Consider the following 6,877-nt stretch of genomic DNA (forward strand, 5'->3'; position numbering starts at 1 on the left):
CATTCATTGCATTTAAATCCTCCAGTACATGGAATTATTCATGTACCCTTTGTCCAAGGAAAGAAAAATTAGATCATAGAAGTCCTTTCATGGAAAGCTTCCTCCATCTGTTAAGCTAAAACAAGGCACCCATCACCCATTTCTTCACTCTGATTGAAGTTTCCAGACTCCCACAATTACTTACAGTGCTATGACTAACCTTGCAGGGCTTTTCTTAAATCATACCAGTCTTGTCCTGAGTAACCAGAAGAACTGGCAGTGACCACGAATCACTGGATCCTTGCCCAGTTTTGTTTCTCAGTCATCTCTCTTGCTCATCCCTGCGAATAGCTCCAGGCTCAAGGATAAGTCAAGTTGGAGATTTTACATACCTCCCCCCAGCATGCAGAGACTGTTGACTGTCAGTCTTTCCAGCCAGCTTCCTAATCCCTCCTAGGGAACCCCTCTAGAAGCCATTGTTGAATTTTTTTCCTCCCCTAGTCCAGATGATGAGTTTGAGGTCAAGTCTTTTAAAAAGACAGTAAAGAGCAAGCAATAGCAACCCTGAATGAACTTCCAAAGAATCCCTCCCTTGAGAGCTGGCTGCACATCTAAAGCAAAGTTTGCTGTCTGTCTGCCAGGTCTGTACTGTGGTCACTGTGCTGTTCTGTGCCAAGTAAAAATATTCTGAGCCCTTCCAGTATATCATTAGCTACAGGGTCAGTAAACATCCCTCCTATCCCTATAGGATTAACTTCTTAAAATTGCAGCTTGTGATAAATAAATGAAACTTGAGGGGAAAAAAAACAACCATATCTGTTGTCAGAAATCCTTCCTGACATGGCATTATTGCACTGTGAGCTGGGATTTCTCTACCCCGTTCCAGCATTCCCAGGTTAGGACATATCTGTGTCTCTGGGAACTCAGTTCACTGCTGCTCTCTCAAAACAAACACTAATTCTGGACAACCAGGAGGACAGGACCCCCTTGGGTCTGACTGCACCCCCCATTCCTGACAGCTCTGCAGGGCTGTATCTGTCCTTCCAGTTCTGCATCACAGAGGTAGAGACTCGGAGCACCCAGCGTTGCACAGTAACTAGAAGGCCTGACAGCGACCAGGCAGCAGCACAAGGTACTCAGTGTGTGTATGCATGTGTGTATCTGAGTTTGTGTAAGAGCAAGTAAAAGGGGACAATCTCAGATGTCCCTAAACAATCCCCAGGCTTTATAAAACTAAGTAGAAGAGAAGATCATCACAAAAGGGGATCTGAACCCAGAGTATCTTTTCTGAGAAGCTTTTTTTATCCATATATTTGGCTTTTCAGCGACAACGTAATATGTATGTAATTCTAAGAGATACATATGATAAAGACTTCTGAAAATACATTACTAATACATTAACTAACTGAGAAAGCTGCAGTTCATCTTCACTGCTGGCCTCTACAAATCAGCTGAAGTCGTTTTAGGTAAGTAGTAGTCCACTGACCAAACCTTCTCAATGACAGCCTAACTTCACAAGCCAGGACTGGATGTCAAATTTGCACATGATACATGACAAATCTCCATTCCAGATTTTCTATACTCCTGCCTATACATTTTCATAGCAAGCTGTAAAAAAAGATGAGGAATGCAAATAAGACTCTATTTCTTATACTGTTCCTTTAAATATATCTGCATTTCTTTTATCCTAATCTAATTCCTTAATTCTCTCTTTAATTCTGTTCTGTATAATTCAGATTGTATAACTTAAGAGTTTTCCATTGATTTTATTATCTAGCTCTCAGAAGAGCAGGTGCAGTAGTCTAGGTCATAAGAAATGACCAATATGGGTGAAAAAGACAAGATGGAATTTCGTTCTTCTAATAAAGAACATTAATGACATTAATGAATAACACTAAGCATGCAGTCAGAATTTGCCCTGAAAACCACAGTACTTGAAAAAGAATTAGGAGGGACAGAAGACAGATAGAACTGTATCCACACAGAGAACATCACACTGAGCTGATCAGGAATGCACCTGCAAGACTACACTTGCTACAGTTAGACATACTAACAAGCTGGAAGGTGATTACAAAAAGCAACAGGATGATTAAACTTAAATATAGCATGGGATTTTAAGAGTCTTAAGACATCAGAATGGCTGCACTAGATCAAACCAAAGGTCCTTTCCTTCAAGTCTAGTACTCTGTCTCCAACCATTCCAGTAAGTGAACACCTAGGAAGGTTAGCACAGGGTAAGCACATTTGGTGTTTTTCCCTTCTGCTCCCCCCAGCTCCAAATATTTTCTGCTCTGGGAATTCCTAAGCTTGAAGAGGTTTATCTGTTTAATAATCCTAACAGAAAACTCTTCCAAGATTTGCCCAGTTTCACCTTGAATCTCATACCCCTGTCACCACCCTATTTATTGGTTTATGTCCACTTTTGCTTCATAGAGCTCTACAGATCAGTTGAGCAAAAATGACAGGTTTTGTTCCCTAGGACACCGCTATATTCATAGGAAGCTACAATATTAATTGATATTGCTAATTTACTTATATAAGAAATAACTGTGAAGAGATCAGTCTTACAGCTGTTCTTTCACATTTTTGATGCAACAAAATTTTGGAGGCTATTTTTTTTTCCCCCTCTCTTAAAACAGTTCTTTATAACAGTTCCAGCAGGAAGAAACACAGTATCTACAGAAAGACCAGCATGCCAATGGATTTCTGAAAGGGAAAAAAAAAGCAAAACAAAAACAACCCACACACAACAAAAACCAAAAAACCACCAAACCTTTCCAAGCAGAATAATCTCCCAGTCACCATTTTGGGTACATGTTTGCTGGCTGGTTTTTGAGCTTTGAAATGGAGCAAAACCTTCAAGCATGTTCAGAGGGAAAAAGCCTGTATTTCTAGAATGTATTAGGTGACTAATATATTTTCTGAACCTAATTTGTGTATTTATTTGCCTTGAAAAGAATTGTATGGCTTACAAAAATGCACTAAAGAATGGCTTGTTTATTTCATAGGGGAGTACTGCTGTGCAATGTAGCATTTCTGTGGTCCTTAGGCTTCATGGACAGCAAGTAAACAGATTTATGATATTGTTAGATTAGACTGTGGTTCTCATGAGCTGTGACAGCTGTTATTTTATAGTACTTAAGTCAGTGTGAAGTGACAGCCAGACACCTACTGGAAATGGTACATACAGGCATAAATAAAGTGTATCCACATGATTCCTGCAGCATGTAAATGCAATAATGTACTCATATTCCCTCTTTCAAATGCACTCTCCTTGGCACATTGAGACTGCTTATTGGGCAGCTGTGATGTTCCATGACAAATTGCCCATTCTCCGTGCTTACCCATTCTTTATGGCACAATCCACCCTTTTCAAATGGACAGTCTTGTTGCATTTGCAGTTTTTCCCATCCACATCCTTTTTAATACACAGACTGGTTGAATTACTGGTAAATCCACAGATGTGAAAATAACCACCTATGTCTTCTCCACTAAAGATCCCCATGCAAAAAAATACATTACTATCAACATAAACCAGAGGTAGTTTATGATCCACCTTCATCATAACAGAAGAAAGATGTTTTGACAGAAGCATCACATACACAGGACATGTTTTGTAACACAGCCAAAAACATTACCTGATGCAGCATGTTAATTTGACGCTGATTGAAGAAGCAGGACCTGATTGAGTCAGAATAACCTCATGATAAGGTGCAACGTCAGGAGCCATGAAACTTGGCCTCTCCTTATGGCTCTACCTCACATTATCTATGTAACCATGGGTAACTCAGGTCAGGGCTCAAACGACTGACAATTATGAGCATCTGATAAGTTACTGTGGGTCTAAGCAGCAATAACTCAACAGTAACTACTTGCATTCTCATAGCCGGTGAAGGACATGTAAGTTCATCCAAATACCTTGGATCTGGGCAGATGTAAGACAGCACTTAGAAGCAGTTAATAAAACTCACCTGACAAGGGGATAACTTCTTGAAGTGCCATATGTTGCTTTTCTTAGGAGCCCATAAGTTGAAATAAGTCACTGTTTTTAAGCAAGCATAAAGCTACCCATGGAGGTCTAAGTGCTCCAGCCACTTCCTTACAGTATCTCTTACAGATCCATGCTTACTAACCATGTGTTAAAAGTTGTTTCCCTCAACACAGAAGAAATTTTGTAAGAGAAAGCTGCTACCCTGTTCAAGTTAGTCTACACATTCACCAAGATAAGGGGTTTTTGTTTTGGTTTGGGGCGTTGGTGTTTTAGTTTTAAACTTCTCGGTTATCATGCAAAGTGCTGATCAGACATAAATTCATTTTGCCAGGTCAATTTTTTTTTTTAAACATTTGTAGGTTAAATTTATATCAGCAGATTTTATGTAAGATATCATCTGTCAGCACCTGTCTCACTTTATGCAAGATTCGGTATCATTTGTCCCCCACAGACAGAATAAAAGCAGAAAACATGTACAAAACCCCATACTGTATACTTGGCTAGCAGGAAATGGGGAAAGACAGACAGGAGGAAATTAGGTTGCACTGAAATGGTTTGTACCATTTCAAAAAATGTCATTGGGTTGCAATACCTTTTGTATGCACAGACTAAAATGAATTGACAGGAACTTGCAAAGCAAGTAGAAACACAGTAACTATAGCCATTGCCAAATGGCAAAGTAGAAGGACTGGAGTAGAGCAGAGCCCCAGTCATCAGAAGGAAAAAAAATAGTGGGGGGGAAGGCAGCTGTAAGAAGAGGAGGAGACAATGTGTGTTTCTTGATTTTAATAACACTTCTACCAACAAGCCACAACCTCTACATTCAGCAATTAGCAGAAGCAAGCTGTATATATGCTCCACCTGCACAGGTAATTATTTGTACACAAGTGATAACATCTGCACACTGATCCCAGCACTCCCTCTGCCCTGCCTCCCCACCTGTCTCCAAGTTTGAGCTACCAAGAGGTAGGTAGCAGAACCATCCACCCAAGCATGCATTAGCTGCCTGACAGGCCAAAGACCTGTATTATTTTAAAACAACTTTCATGTCACCTATTTACATATTAAAGCAGAAAGACTGAATCAAAGTCATTGTTTGGATTCATTAAGGAATTTGGGCAGAGGAGAGAGTATATTCTTCCCCAGCTGGAGCTCTGCATGCTCAGCATTATGATCATGGCATTTCCATGGGTTCCCCTACTTCAGCCAGTAGTAGAGTCTGGCGAACACTGCCCCAGGACAGACATTTCAGCTCCACTTTATAATTTAATTGAGTTCTCTGAAGTGTTTATTGTTGCATGGCAGAAGAGAAACGTATGTTACTCCTGCCCTGTGGGCATAATACACAACTTTTCATTAGATCGCTACCCAAAATCCTGCATATTCAAAGCTAAAAATCTTGCAAGGGCCAGGTGCTAAATTGAAATGGATTAAAGTCAAGTGGGACCCCTCAGACAAGGCTCACTTCATCCTTCCTGTTTCACATTTAGCATATTCACTTTCGTGCCAATGGGAGATGAAGAACAGATGATGGCAATATCATCAAGTAACCACCTAAAATGTATTCTCTCTCTTTCTCACATCTAGATAAAATTCTAGTAACAAGTGCTGCCTAACAAGAGGGTTCAACACAAAACTGGAAACTAGAGTTTCAGAAAACATCAACACAGGTATAGCCCCCAGGGTCAGCTGATGTGGACTACGCAATATTCTGCGCTTCTGGAGCAGGTTGACCTCATCCACCCTGAACAGCAGATGTTCTGAACTCTGAAACATTACACTACCCTCCACACCCCAGATCATGCTGAGGACACCATCCTGCAGCTCATCTATATACTGCAGTACACCTGTAACATACCTGAAGTCACTCCAACACTCACATCTCCATACCCTGTCCGCCCCACAGTTCATATTATTAAAACCATGCTCCATTTGGCATTGCAGGAGATTCATGTTTTGGAAGACGAGCCACACCACCAGTGCTTATGTCACCTGTGCCTTCCACAATTCCTGGCCTTTCTCTGGGGCCAGGCCAATTCCCCACCACCACCACACACTCCCTAGTCAGGCAGCCATACCTGGAGAAAAAGAGGGCCACACAAATGAGTACTTCATCTAGGTCCTAACCAGTAATTGAAACAGAAACATTTATTTTCATCCTGACTACTCCCTCGAGAAGTCCCAGGGTAGAGGTCACCATCATTACGCAGTGAGAGGTGCTGTGAGGCATAAGGAGCTGGGTGACCTGTAACACCAGAGCAATCATTGCAAACATTATTTCCTCCGGTTCCTCTACATCCAGCCTGTAACTGTCTCTGCTTCCGCTTCTGGCTTCCAGATGTATGCTAGCCACAATTCTTCAGCTTCAGACTTGGGACATTACAGCCCCACAAACATGTTAATAAAATGAGCTACTGACAGAGGTCCTCTCTACCTTAGCTCAGACAGCACTGGTTTACTGGTTTCCTCATTCTCCTCTCCCCACTCCTGTTTTTCCTTGCCAAAGTACTCCACGCAGTTAAAAAAAACAAACCCAGATGATCCATTTCTTTAAACATTCCTCAGCTTAGTCTCTCTTTCATCTGCAAGTCAAAAGAGCCTGTGGCAGTATTTGCAAAGCCCAAGCATCAGACCCACACAATGGGAATACCCCATGCACCTGCACTGGAGTAGACAGCTCTGAGGTCAGGCTTGCACTCCCACAGCAACCAGACACCAGCACTGCTGATCAGGATGACCATCAGCACCCCCTCCTAGCTGCCTATAGCTGGAGAATGGGTGTCAGACTGAGCAAAGATGGGTCAGGCACCTCCCCCTTTCTCCTCACCATACATTTGAGAAGCGTGTCAGTTTTTGCCAGCCTAGAGAAACACACAACTCACTCTCAACAGACCTGCAACACAAGTG

Source organism: Haliaeetus albicilla, chromosome 14 (genome assembly GCF_947461875.1).
Source record: "Haliaeetus albicilla chromosome 14, bHalAlb1.1, whole genome shotgun sequence".
Classification (NCBI taxonomy): domain Eukaryota; kingdom Metazoa; phylum Chordata; class Aves; order Accipitriformes; family Accipitridae; genus Haliaeetus; species Haliaeetus albicilla.